This window comes from Patella vulgata, chromosome 9 (assembly GCF_932274485.2).
Source record: "Patella vulgata chromosome 9, xgPatVulg1.2, whole genome shotgun sequence".
NCBI lineage: Eukaryota > Metazoa > Mollusca > Gastropoda > Patellidae > Patella > Patella vulgata.
This window is the reverse complement of record NC_065887.2, coordinates 3,489,314-3,504,602: the sequence shown is the minus strand read 5'-3', so window position 1 is coordinate 3,504,602 and position 15,289 is coordinate 3,489,314. Positions and strand designations below refer to the sequence as shown.

The 15,289-nt window shown below is 37.4% G+C and overlaps 1 long non-coding RNA gene across 1 annotated transcript; it reads left to right on the top strand.

The window, feature by feature from the left end:
- Window positions 1-2,214: 2,214 nt before the first annotated feature.
- On the top strand, window positions 2,215-13,716 carry LOC126831606 (uncharacterized). The gene is made up of 5 exons (XR_007684202.2): window positions 2,215-2,341; window positions 3,707-3,802; window positions 5,176-5,212; window positions 5,757-5,870; window positions 13,548-13,716. It is a non-coding gene; the product is annotated as an uncharacterized LOC126831606 (long non-coding RNA).
- The last annotated feature ends 1,573 nt before the right edge of the window (window positions 13,717-15,289 follow it).

Here is a 15,289-nt window from a genome sequence, read left to right as displayed (position 1 = left end):
CTCGAAGTATGAAGAAGATCGAGCTCTGTGTACAGAATGTCTAAAATTAGCTCAGCTTAAAGGGACAATAACACTCTTGCTGGCTTGACAGCTCCAGAAAATAAAAAATAGCCTTATTCTAAGTACTAGATGTGTTAGTGTCCCACCTGTTGTGTAAATTATCCATTAAATCCTATTTTACTTGTCCAGAGGGTTCAAAAATATTTTTAAATCTAAGTCACATTTGAAAAGCTTTACGTCAGGCTTTTCAAATCATTTATTTGAATTTTTCCAATTTTTTAAATTAGTTGTGTTAAGATGAAATTTGTATCATCAATTAATTGGAATATTGTAAAATAGTACAATTTGTTGACCAGAATAAAGATTGGGACATATTATTCAGTTACAACAAGAGTGATATTGAGCCTTTAATAACAGACACGGCCATGGAGGCCTAACGTTATTATTCCAGTATTTAACAAAAATTCTTTAAGAACCTAAATAAACGAAATGAAAATGAAAAACAAAGTCAAAATCAAAAATGAAACAGAAAGAAAAGTAAAGATAGGCTGCCAGGCAACGAAACATGAGCACACAGCAGCTAAATCGTCCTCGAGGCCAACAAGGTTTCTCGCATACTTGTAGGTACTGTTAGGGGGGGGGGGGTTACAAGACAATTTCATACAGGTCAAATTATAATTTGCATTCTTTGAGAGTTCTCAAGGTGTTACAAGATGAAACAAGGACCTTAACTCTGGAAGTAATATAAATTGTTGAAATTCGAAAGCCTTTTTCGTTTTACTAATCTAAATAATTTCATACATATTGGATGATGACTTGTCGTTCGACATTGTTCAACAATATGAAACAAGGTCCATAACTCGAGAATTAATTATTTACATGATGCATACAATTTTCATACAGATCGGATGATAACTTTTGTCGTTGGCGCGTTCACAAAGTGCAACAAATTGAACGAAGTGTCATAACTCCTGATGAAATTGACGGAAATTGCTGAAATTCAATCAGATTCTTCATTTCACTAATTTAAATAATGTATATAAATATAAATATCTTACAGATTGGATGATGACTTTTGATGTGAGAATGTTCACAGGGTTCGACAAAGTCAAACAAGAGCAATATCTCTCGACGTAATTAACGGAAATTGCTGAAATAGGCTTCTTCGTTTCACTAATTTAAAGGATGTACATAAATTTCATACAGATCGGATGATATTTTTTAATCGTTAGAGCGTTCACAGGGTGCAAGGGTCATAACTCCAAAAGAATTTAACAGAAATTTTTGACATTGAATAGGATTGTTCATCTCACTAATGTAAACAAAATGTATCAATGGGATAAAATTGTGACCTGTAGAGTATCCACAAGCAAATTGTGGACGGACGGACGGACCGTCCGACAGACAGATAGACAGGTGCGACGACAAAATACGTTCATATGAAAATATTGTGTCAGAAGGTAGAAATATAATATTTTATTTGCATTTCATCGATTTTTTGTTATCCTGGGTGGTAGAAACTTATGTGTAGGCTAAATATCTGATTTACTGAGACTTTGATGTAAACACCTGCCTCAGTTTAATAGGTACTAATTAAATAAAGGAACCCAGTGGATAAGAGTGCGCGTGAAATCACGAGGTCTTTCTTTGAGTCAGGTGGCGTGGTTTCAATTTTCCACATGTACGCGACAAGAAGTAGGGTTGCCTGTGTCTAGCCTCTGTTTACCTCTCACTCTGGAGTGGTTGGATGGCTGAATGGTTAGCACGTGCGCGTTGTATCATGAGGTCTGTCATTGAGACAAGGAGTAAGGTCGCCTGTCCAATCTCATGGGTTTTCTCCGATTCCTCGGGTTTCCTTTCACTGCTAAAGACCCCTACGCGCAAGCGAATTATTCAATTAAAATTGAAACGAGTGTTAGTCCCGAAATGACCTGGTTTGTGTCGAGTGGACGTTAAACCCCATCTCTCTCTCTCTCTCTCTCTCTCTCTCTCTCTCTTTCTCTGAATAGTGAATAAGGCGTTCACTTGTCATTCATTCATTATTTCTCCAAATAAAAGTCTACCATATGTTGACTCGGACAATACAATCAGTTGCATAAATTACAGTTTAAAATCAGAAATGTTCCTGGACTTAAGTCTATAGGCGTGTAGAACGGTCGATGAGGTTTCTAGCACAGACCTACACAGTTATTATTATTTACTCTATCTATCGATTTTATAATTATCATTAATAACAAATATAATAGAATATTTACACCTGAAACCTGCGACTAACAGTTGTTATAATAACTAACTATTCATTCATTCATAAGCTGGAAAAGGGTACAGGCAAAAGAAAAAGGTAAAAATGATAAACTTTAAAATTATTTTTATTAACATTTGAACCAGTGGTCATCAAACGACCTTAATTGTTGTTGTTAAGTAGTTTTAGTCTATTGCACCACTTTTTAAACGTTGCAATCCGCGTCTATCAAGAAATTTAAAAATAAAATTGTTAAATGTTATTGGAGGTTGGGTGGACCGAGTGTTTGGTGACCTGTCTTCATTAATGCAGTCAGAGCAGAACAGTAGGACGTTAAACACATTATCCCCCCTTTTCAGTTAATGTTTGATGACGTTCTGTGTTAACGGAGCTTTAAACTTTAAACCTTGGAAATTGAAACTAAGGACTTGGTCTTCAACTGTTGAAAACATCCGACCTTGAAATATCTTGACCTGTCCTTTTATAAAACAGTGATTGGTAGCTTTGACGGGATTCACTCCACAAGGCGGCCATGAATATGCCTCTATGGCCAAATTACAGACGTGTAATTTCTGTAGACTTTCATAGGGTGCCTGATAAAGTCTATTACATACGAGTTCAATTTAGAGTTCTGTAAACATTACACTTATAACCTATAGTGGTTTACATACCAGTTAAATGTTACGTAGACATTAAAAATGTAACCTATAGTGATTTTATACGAGTTAAATGTTATGAAGACATTAAACGTGTAACCTATAGTGGTTTCCATACGAGTTAAATTTAATTCTCTAGACATTACGCATGTAGCCTATAGTAGTTTTAATAATGTTACAGTTAATTCTATAGACATTACGCATGTAGCCTATAGTAGTTTTAATAATGTAACAGTTAATTCTATAGACATTACACGTGTAACCTATAGTGGTTTCCATACGAGTTAAATGTTATGTAGACATTACACATGTAACCTATAGTAGTTTTAATAATGTAACAGTTAATTCTATAGACATTACGCATGTAGCCTATAGTAGTTTTAATAATGTAACAGTTAATTCTATAGACATTACACGTGTAACCTATAGTAGTTTTAATAATGTTACAGTTAATTCTATAGACATTACACGTAATAATCTATAATGCTTTTCTGAGATGGTGTGTAGTTTTGTGGAACAGACTTCCCATAGACATCAAAAGATCCGAAACATTGAACACTTTTAAGTCAAAGTTTAAGACATTATTTTCAAGCAAATATATGACCAGAGCCCTTGAGGAGTTCACTGGAAAGAATTCCGCTCTACAAATTCATAATTTATTATTATTATTATTATTAATTCATAAGTTTAATTCTGTACACATATAGTCTGTAGTGGTTTTAGTACGTGTTAATTTTGGTTGTCCATAAGAAGTACATCCAATGATATGAAATAAAATGACATATTTTATATCTTAGCATATTTTCAGCTTCCATGATGAAAACCCTTGCCGCCATCTTCATTACACTTTCACTTCTGCTAACCGTTGTGACGTCACAGTGTTATTTTGATGATTTTGGAAAAGGTAAAGAAAACTAGATTTAAATAAAGCATCTGAGTGAAAACCACAATAAGAATTTATTTAGAGGTTTATTGTTGATATAATAATTCCTGGGTCCTACTTACCACCGACAATAACCGAGAAGACCGTTTGTCTTGTTTATAGATACATTGCTGTCGACAAGGGAAATGAAATGAAATGGGGTTTAACGTCCTACAGTTCCGAACTGGGCTAATGAAGACGGGCATGCGCCTTACAGTGTGCTATGCGAGAACTTTTGCCCGGACAGCGGAACTACGACCTACTTTTATATTGACTTCCAATTGCCAATGGATCTTTTACGTGCATGCAAATATATACACGGGACCTCGGCTTTCTTCCCATCCGAACGACTAGACATCCCTCTCAGTGATAGTAACGACCATTTGATTATAATTATAGGCCTACTGCTTGTCACTTTGTTTTTAAACATGCATTATGCAAGAGCTAAATCTGATTATTGCAAGTCTTAATTTAGGCTTCAGATGTTATAGAAATTATAAATTAGATCTTTATTTAAACAACAAGACCAAAATCAACTCTGTAGACCCACGGATAGCTCGGCTACAGCTCGGATTTAAATAGGATTTCACTAATTGATTAAATCAAATAAGGGATAACCTGATGAAAATACGTCAGTTAGATCGAGGCTAAATGATAGAGTGTACTTAGCGAGGCCGCTGTAAAGCGTTTCGGTATGCCATTGAAAACTTTACTTGATAATCGAGATATGTAGGTGGAGTTAACGCCTGTCAATTAAACGATCAGCGAAGGTGAAGACACAATTCGCTACCATTTCTAGGCAAATATTACAACGATGATAACTATGTTCAGAATAAAGTAATTTGACTGAATTTTTCAATATATTCTTCTTTCATCATCTACTTTTGAACTGTTATAGCAAGAATGGCCAACTCTCTATAAAAATCTCCCATAATGTATCTTTAAGTGTTGTTGGTGTTACGGAGCCACGGTGGCTAGGTGGTTAAGACGCTGGCTCGCTAGCCTTGAGGTCGGGTGTTCGATCCCTGCATTGGCCGAGAAAGTTCATCCTGATTTTCCGACGTGGTTTCCCCTTGTCAATGGTGCAGCACGGAGGGCCGGGCAAGGACAGCTGTCTAGTCCTTCAGATGAAACGAAAAACCGAGGTCCCTTGAATACATTAGAATGCACGTAAAAGATCCCTTGGCAGTTGGAATTCGATATAAGAGTAGGCGATAGTGCCGCTTCCCGGGCAAAATTTCCCTCATAGCACACTGTATGGCGTATGCCCATCTTCGTTAGCCCAGTATAGGAGCAGAACAGTAGGATGTTAAACCCCATTTTATTTTCATAAGTGTTGTTGGCTTTTATTTTAGGTGCAGAAAAATGTGAATTCTATATCAATCGAAATAGGTGAGTAAATTGTGTGATTTATACATGCACTGAACACGTCCGTCGTAACGAAATTAATATTGGGGAGGGGCGGGGGAAGGGGGGATCTTTCAAAATAGCGAACCGAAAACGAACACATACTTGCAAGTTATACTATGACTTATACCTGTACAGTAGATTATACCACTCCCCCATATACTACCACTTTTACCTGACTATGACTTACACCATGACTTATACCTGTACAGTATATTTTATCACTACCTGTATACCATGACTTTCACCTGTATACTATGAATTATATTGTATATAATATCACCAGTATACCATGATTTATACCTGCACACCATGACTTATACCTATATACCATGGCTTATACCTGTATACCATGGCTTATACCTGTTCACCATGACTTGTACCTGTTCACCATGACTTGTAACTGTTCACCATGACTTGTACTGTATATAATATCAATACCTATATACCAGTTTTTGGACTGCGCGTTGAACATACTCATGCGTGGATATTACGCAATTTAAATAGTTTATTATTATTATTATTTCAGTCCCCATGTACCTATCAAGAGAGGTGAGAAGAAGAAAGTTGAGAGTTATTGTTGTGATTGTAAAATAGAACCTGACGATACTCTATCAATGTCATGTTGTGCTCCAGGTGGAGAGTAAGTTTATAATACTAATCACAAATTATTCTTGATTCACCACCGTTAGAAACATGCATCCCGTCGATCTTATCCGTGTGGTCAATGTCTAACAGTGAAACGGTTCTGCTCCGACTGGGCTAATGAAGACGGGGATACGCTATACAATGTGCTATATATGGGAATTCTTTACAAGGGCAGCGGTACTACGGCCTACTCTTATGTTGACATCCAACTGCCAAGGGATCTTTTACTTGAATGCCAATGCATACACGGGACAGGTGTCCTTGTTAGGCCCCCCGGCCTGCACCACTGACAAAGGGAACCCGCGTCAAAAAATTCCGCTGTACTTTCTACACGCGACCTCCAGGCTAGCGAGCCAGCGTCTTACCCACTTAGACGCCGTGGCTCCGACTGGGCTAAAGAAGACTAACATATGCCATACAGTGTGTTATGCCCGAACAGCTGACACCTTGCCTATCGAATTCCAGCTGTCAAAGGTTATTATACGTGCACGCCAATTTGTACACCAGACCACGGTTCTCCGCCAAAACGGAACGACCACATTTATCTAACAAGAGGTCTAAATAGGACAAGGGGACTGTCAACAGATCGGAAGTGAAATAAAATGGGGTTGACCTTTTAACATTTCTGCACCAACTGTGTCAATTAAGCCGGACCCGGACCTACGCTACACCATTTGCTATGGCAATTTCGCCCAGGCAGTGACACTACGGCATACTCGTATTTTAGTATTTGGATGGTCAAAAGATGCTTAAAACACACGCGTAGAATGGTTTATACGAGACCTAGACTTTTCGTAACAACCGAACGACTATAGGCCGTTCCTTGTCAGTCCCTCCGTCGTATACCATTAATAGAGACAAACTCCTGGTTACACTGTAAATAATATTTGTGTATTTTTACTGTAAATTGACTGGCAGAAAGTTGCCAGTAAAATGACTGTATTTTAACACTTGTAAATTTACACCTAAGTGGTAGATTTAGATTTACAAACACCATTTAAATTTACAGTGAATGTAAAATAACTTTGTTGTAAATTTGCATTGTTCTTGTAAATAGAACGTGAGGTAAATTTACATTCACTGTAAATTTACACTGTGGTCGTAAATTTACCTCAATGTTATCTTACACTCCCTGTACCTCAAAGGTATCTTACACCCACTGTAAATTTACACTACGGTTGTAAATATACCTCAATGTTATCTTACACTCACTGTACCTCAAAGTTATCTTACACTCACTGTAAATTTACACTACGGTTGTAAATATACCTCAATGTTATCTTACACTCACTGTACCTCAAAGTTATCTTACACTCACTGTAAATTTACACTACGGTTGTAAATATACCTCAATGTTATCTTACACTCACTGTACCTCAAAGTTATCTTACACTCACTGTAAATTTACATGAAGTTTCAATTTACCATTTAGGGGTACATTTACAAGTCATGGCAGTGTTAAAATACGATGATTTTACTGGCAACTTTCTGCCAGTCATTTTACGGTAAAATACAATTTGAAGTGTATATTTACTTGAAATATACTTTGAAAGTGTTTGTTGCCACTCGGCTAAGTCGTCCTAGGTTAGATCCTGGCGAACACATAATGATTTTCAGACCTTTCAGCCTAGCATGCAAAACATCATTCGATAATGGAAAGAAATTAAATGAAATGGGGTTTAACGTCCTACTGTTCTGCTTCTTACAATGGAAAGAGTAGGAGGCATGACACGAAGCAAAATGTCCCACACAACCCATATATGGCATGTTACTGTCTACATACGCCAGTTAGGTGCATTCAGATTTTGAATAACCTATTTCTCTCCAATAAACTAATCTGACTGACATAACAGTAAATATTTTGCACAAAATTCGATATGTGGTCGAAGGGCAATAACCGATTTGAACACTAGTTGACAGTTAATTTGCAATTTGTTGTAAAAATACTAATTCAAACGGCATTTCTGTTAATATACAGCTCACATAATGTAAACTTACATATGGTTGTATTTCTACATTACGTTTGATGTAATCTTTCATGTAAAAATAATATTTCAAATGACAATTCTGTTAATATACAGCTCACAAAATGTAAACTGTCATATGGTTTGATGTAATTTTACATAAGCTTTGTATTCATATGCATTTATATCGTTTTAAATGTAAGTTAACAAACTATGTGATATTACAAATCGGACACTGTATTTTAAGTATACTTATAACTGTAAACATACATATAATTTTAACAGGTTAATATGGATCTTTTACGTACACACCAACGTGTACACGGGACCTCGGTGTTTCGTCCCATCCGAACGACTAGACAGCTATCCTTGTCCGACCCTCCGTCCTGCATCACTGAAAAGGGGGAACCTGGATGAACTTTCTCGGCCAATGCAGGGATCGAACACCCGACCTCCAGACTAGCGAGTCTGCGTCTTACCCACTTAGCCAACGTGCCCCCCTCATACGTGGACTATAGTATAGACGAAAAGTAATAAAGCCTTAAAAGGTCTATCAATGTTAAAGTTCTAAAGAGATGTACTATTACACGTTTCCTGTAAATCTGTATCAATACAGATTACATGTAATAAAAATACAGTTTTAACTTGTAAGACTACACTTTTATTGTTAATTTCCAAATTTATTTTACAGTAATCCCATGTTACCGCACTAATACATTAAATTTATAGTATAAAAACATGCAGTGGTATTTTTACAGCGTTATGTTAAAGAAATTACATATTTTTCACTGTAATTTTACATTTATTTTTAACAGTGTGCACTGGGTTATCGTGCACTGAGATTGAGATTGGGCTGTTTGAGCAGCATAAGTACCAATCACAAAAATATAAAATATAATTTCAGAACGGACCATCATTGTCAACCATTTAAAACTTAGCTCACAATTTAATGTTCTACGAAAACTTTTCAAGTAGGGGTAATATTTCTTGTTACGGATGATCTCTCAAGCTCCTTGTCATTGTCATAACTACACTACATAACTAATACCACTAACAGGTTGACATGCAAATATGAAAGTAATCTTTGTTGTGCTATACTGGGAGCTGAGATAAATAATTCACGGACCACATATAGGTCATTATATTATATTGCCATTAATCTCTGGGTCCATGTTTCTAAAAACTTCGATTTTACCATTATTGGACCTTGTTCCTGGTGTCATTGAAGTTATCATATACAAAGCTGGTCGTCTGTTTTAGAGAGAGGGAGAGCGAGAGAGAGAGAGAGATAGAGAGAGAGAGAGACGCACACCCACCCAAGATCCATTCACGTGTTCGTTGGTGTGCAGGCGAGGGGGGAGGGGGTTGGCGTGGAAACCAAAACACGAGTAAACACACCGGATGATTTAGGGAGAGAGAGCGTTTAACGTCCAGTCGACACAAACTAGGTCATTTCGGGGCCATCATAAGGTTCAATTTTAATTCAATAATTCGCTTGCACGTGTGTGTATGTGGGGGGGGGGGCGTACCCCGGGGTAAACGGCCGACCATACTTCTTGTCACCTACAAGTGGGGGCTCAAAACCATGCCACTAGAGTCGATGGCAGATCCTACCACGCGCTTGCAAAGTGGCATTTTCCACCCTCCATATATACACATAATAATATATAGAGACAAGTTGTTTAATTGTGTCCATTAGCTTAATTGTTATAATAATGAGTATGCATGGAATTTTATGCAACATTAATTCGCAAAGGATTGACAACTTATTAGTAGAATGCCCGGTCCTTCATGCGGAACCAGAAAGTCGGTCCTGTGGTGTTCCAGAATCTTGGTCCAGGGAGAGGAGGCGGCATCATAGCAGTGGGATACATAGATCAAGCTCTCAAAACCCCACGTCATACCACATTTCCCACGTTATGGAAACAACGTTTTCCAGCATGACAACGCCCGTGCCCACAAAACCAGAGTTACTCTGGACTTTCTACAGCAGAACGGTGTCAACATTATGGACTGGCCAGCCCTTAGTCCCGACTTAAACCCGATTGAACATCTTTGGGGTGAAATTCAGAGGAGACTGAATAACTTCGTACCGAGACCAATGTGTTTCCAGGTGCCAATGGCATTCATCAGTCGTCTAGACCACTCCATGTGCAGACACTGCGCTGCTGTTACTGACACTTGCGATGGACACCCCAGATACTGATGTATAAACTGTGTACAGACTCTTAACCTTCTCGTAATGTCTTGGAATTGTGATCACTAATGTGTCAACATACTGTTCACACAAAATTGCTTTGATCCGTTTAGTAAGTCGTTTTCTAGAATGATCTGATTCAAGTGCCTCTCTGATTTTGAAATCGCACTGACGGTTTTTTTTGTTGCTCAATATATTATGTTTGTCCCGAAATGAACTAGTTTGTCGCGAACTAGGAACCCAGTGAATTAGAGTGCGCATGACATCACAAGATCTGTATTTGAGTCAAGTGGCGTGGTTTCGATTTCCCTCAAGTACGCGACAAGAAGTAGTTTGCCTGTGTCTAGCCTTCCACTGCTAAAGACACCCTGCGCACAAGCGAATTATTGAAATAAACTTGAATCTATAAGTTAGTCCCGAAATGACTCTGTGTGTGTGTGTGTGTCTCCTCTCTTTCTCTCTCTCTCTCTCTCACTGAATAACCTTTCTTAATAGATAACTAATAAAACATTCATTACAAACAATTCAAGCGGAAGCAATTTATATTTAGCAATTAAATAATTGGTTATTTTTTCTTTAGGCTTCAATTCAATTCAAGTTTATTCTAATCTGAACATTAAAAGCATTTTTCCTTGCCAATTTCTTCCTAAATTTAGACATAAACGTCAACTGGTAAACATATTGTTATTACTGAAACACTCCTTCAATTAAAAACAATCACTGACAAGGGGGAACCACGCCGGAAAATTTGGACGAAGTTTTCCAGCCAATGCAGGAATCGAACACCCGACCTCCAGGCTATCGATCCAGCGTATTACCCACTTTGTGACCCTGACACACTCATAAGTGGACAATAGTATAGACGAAAAGTAATGAAGCCTTAAAAGGTCTATCAATGTTAAAGTTCTAAAGAGATGTACTACTACACGTTTCCTGTAAATCTGTATCAATACAGATTACATGTAATAAAAATACAGTTTTAATTTGTAAGACTACACTTTTATTGTTAATTACCAAATTTATTTTACAGTAATCCCATGTTATGGCACTAATACAGTAAATTTAGAGTATAAAAACATGCAGTGGTATTTTTACAGCGTTATGTTAAAGAAATTACATATTTTCACTGTAATTTTACATTTATCTTTAACAGTGTAGGGACCTAGTGGCGGTATATAGACTTGAGAGACCGTGGCTCGCTACAGATATCATAAACAATTAAACACCTTATATGTGTGACAAATTACACTTTTATTAATAACGTTACAAAAAGCACAATGCAAAAAAAAACAAAAACAAAAAAAAACCCCATCAGATTCCAGTACATTATTCTAGCGTCGGCTGTATGGCGAATTCGAACATTAGATCTACTAGCTACAAATGTCGTGTGTTTAACGCTACAATTGATACAGTCTAAGACTCCTAACGCAAGTACAAATAGGTTCAAACGCACAATTGTCAACACATATCATTACAGTTTGTATTGAAATAAGTAATTCTATCAGATATAGTGAAGACTGGATCACTAAAATAGTTATTGAACAGTTTGTCTTCGTGGTAATTATGCATTCTACAATGTAAGCCGCCATGACACCAGTCTGGTGAAATCTCGCCAAATTCGCGTAACAGTTGGGTTTCATCAAATCATATAATTATGCAGTAAGACGTCACCTTTATTTCAATGGGAATTGGTTTATTATATGTTAAAGATACATTATGGGAGATTTTTATAGAGAGTTGGCCATTCTTGCTATAACAGTTCAAAAGTAGATGATGAAAGAAGAATATATTGAAAAATTCAGTCAAATTACTTTATTCTGAACATAGTTATCATCGTTGTAATATTTGCCTAGAAATGGTAGTGAATTGTGTCTTCACCTTCGCTGATCGTTTGATTGACAGGCGTTAACTCCACCTACATATCTCGATTATCAAGTAAAGCTTTCAATGGCATACCGAAACGCTTTACAGCGGCCTGGCTAAATTTAGCCTCGATCTAACTGACGTATTTTCATCAGGTTACCCCTTATTTGATTTAATCAATTAGTGAAATCCTATTTAAATCAGAGCTGTAGCCGAGCCATTCGTGGGTCTACAGAGTTGATTTTGTCTTGTTGTTTAAATAAAGATCTAATTTATAATTTCTATAACATCTGAAGCCTAAATTAAGACTTGCAATAATCAGATTTAGCTCTTGCATAATGCATGTTTAAGCTATGTGCAGTACAGTTTGGGACCAGTTTATGTCTAAATTAAGGGGACTATAGGCTAGTAAACTTTTTGTAGTCATTTGACTAAAAAACTTGTGCAAAGGAACTCCGTAGGACGAGCCACTACTGTGGCTGGAGTAAGGCGGAAGACATCAGTAGTGGAACCATTTCTATAGATCTACTTTCTAGTTCCCGGATTACAAATGGCCGTGAAGTGTGTTTTTACTTACAAAGCTTTCAATGTCTTAAGCGACCCATACACGTTCAATTTTTTCGCCAATTAATAGACGAAAAAATTGAACGTGCATGGACCGCTTTAAGCTGTTTTTCTTTTATGTTTATCCGATTGTCTGCCAACAAAGGAAAAATTTGCAATTAAAACAAACTCTACACACCCTTGGAACGACGCAATTTTGAGAGCTTCTGTCTAAAAGCAGCAAGTTTTCCTGTTAATTAAACCGGTAGCCGTATGGTAATTGTATACATGTAGGTGTACATATCACGCACCTTCATACAGCCGAGGCTAGATGTAGGGTACCGGAGACTGGTAAGGTTTGACGAGTGAGACTAGATGCACACGTGGTGTTAACGTAACGTGTACTTCATACGAGCGGCTTTAGACCTATGACGTCAGACATTTGATTAACCAATCAGCGTTGATGTACAAAAACGCACAAAAACTCGCCGTAACAGATATTTCCATTGGCTAATCCCTCACATCATCCAAAACGCGGGTTATATAACAACTCTTCCAGATCCTAGCGTAGTAAAGACAAGTAAAACGAAATTTTGAACTATAAAAAACGAAACGAAATAGGATCTGTGTTTTAGTCAAATTGATTTAACTGTTATCTTCAAACCCCGTGTTTGAAAATAATCATGTCGAGATCAACATTTAAATCAGATTATGTCGATATTAAAGGGACAATAACACTCTTGCTGGCTTGACAGCTCCAGTAAATAAATATTAGCCTTATTCTAAATATTAGATGTTTAAGTTTCCAACCTGTTGTGTAAATTATCCATTACATCCTATTTTACTTGTCCAGAGGGTTCGAAAATATTTTTAAATCCAAGTCACATTTGAAAAGGTTTACGTTAGGCTTTTCAAATCATTTATTTGAATTTTTCCAATTTTTTAAATTAGGTGTGATAAGATGAAATTTGTATCATCAATTAATTGGAATATTGTAAAATAGTACAATTTGTTGACCAGGATAAATATTGGTACATATTATTCTGTTACATCAAGAGTGGTATTGAGCCTTTAATACGCAAATAATTATTGTTTTATTTTTCAGATGTAAATAAAAGACTATACAATAATGGTACTCATGGTTACTATAGAGGACAGCCATCTTAGATAATCTGTTATCAATATCTAAATCTGTAAAATTCTGTTTTTAACACTTGTCGCCGGAATGAGTGACTGTATAATGAATATAGTATAAAAATAAATGAAAATATGTTCGCATTATTGTTGCCAATAAAGCTTCCTATTGACAGGAAATGAACCCAACTTTTACCGGACACTGACGTTTACGTTTACACTTCACCAGACACGAGTTCTTGTTCCTCAACGTATCTAGGTGGACTTGCCGTTTTACTCAGAAGCTTCTAGTCCAATAACCAGGGCAAACCAGCTGCAAATTACCCAGGAACTGTCTCGGCCACCACCGGGATCGTACCCGGGGTCAACAGGTTAGTCATCCAGGATCTTAATCACCGCGGATCTTAAATGGAATTGAGGAAAATTCGAAATACTGTCTACGAATTGGAGATGATGCATTTAAAAGATGGGCAACATTTTAACATCACATCTAATAACAGGGAACAGATCTAACATTGCAACAAAAACACAGAGCAACGAGGTAATCCTATATACACACCCTTCCCCCCCTTTACAACCCCCACCCGCTTCCCGTGACCCCACAAACATTGCAATAAGTTTCTGTCAAAGTGTATACAGTACTGCTAGCAATATATAGGTGCTGGCTGAAAAGTTCTAAGCCTATCTGTGAAAGACCTGCACAAAGTTAATGGTTTCCAATTATTTTACTAATAGCCACCTTCAATGTTGCACGGCCTGGATCCCAGTCCGGAAGAAATTGTCTTCAGCCACCATCATTCACAGCTGACATGCACGGCCTGGATCCCAGTCCGGAAGAAATTGTCTTCAGCAGTCATCATTACTGGGAAAATGACGACCGACTAGTTACTTTTTGATTTTGGAAACAGGTCTCATCCATGGTTACCAGTTTGCCCAAAAAATAGCAGGATCGGCTAAGGCCAAAAAATAGCAAGGTCTGCTTCAAAATGGCGACGATTGTCACGGGACATGAGGAATCTGACACGTTTCTGATTCACAGTCGAAAGCTTTGGTATCCATCTTTTAGAAACTTTTGTCATATCTAACTCGTTGGCGATAATGTTCCCAGCCCTCTCATGAGAGATGCCCGCAACACTGGCAATATGTTGACTGGCCATTCGTCAATCAGGCATCACCATGTCATGCACCCAAGTAATGTTTTCTTGAATGGTTGATGTCGATGGCCTTCCAGGACACGATTATCGTCACAGCTAAAATTCCACAGCCCACTTCTTTACTGTGGAAAAGGAAGGGACATCATCCCCTAAAATTCCCCAGCCCACTTCGTTACTGTGGAAATCATCCGCTAAAGTGGAGACCATATCGGCATGTATCTGTGTTGGGGTTAGTCCTTTTAGTTGCGGGTACTTATCACTGGTGGTGACATCAATGGGTAGGTTCACAAGATGGTCTGGTACAAAGACAATAATAACACTACAGTTACAGTTCTTATGGCTATGATTCATTGAATCATGATACTTGTTGGTGGCAAAGGTTTGTTTCAACCAAATTGATCTATCGTTTTAAGGCTTAGAACTTTTCAGCCAAATTCGAAGGGTTTTTTACATACTGGAAATCTTAAAGATCCAAAATTGCCGCCACAATATATTTGCAGGAAGTGGCGCCTATCAAAAATTGAAAGTTAAAGCAATGGGTAGCACGTCAACTTGCTAA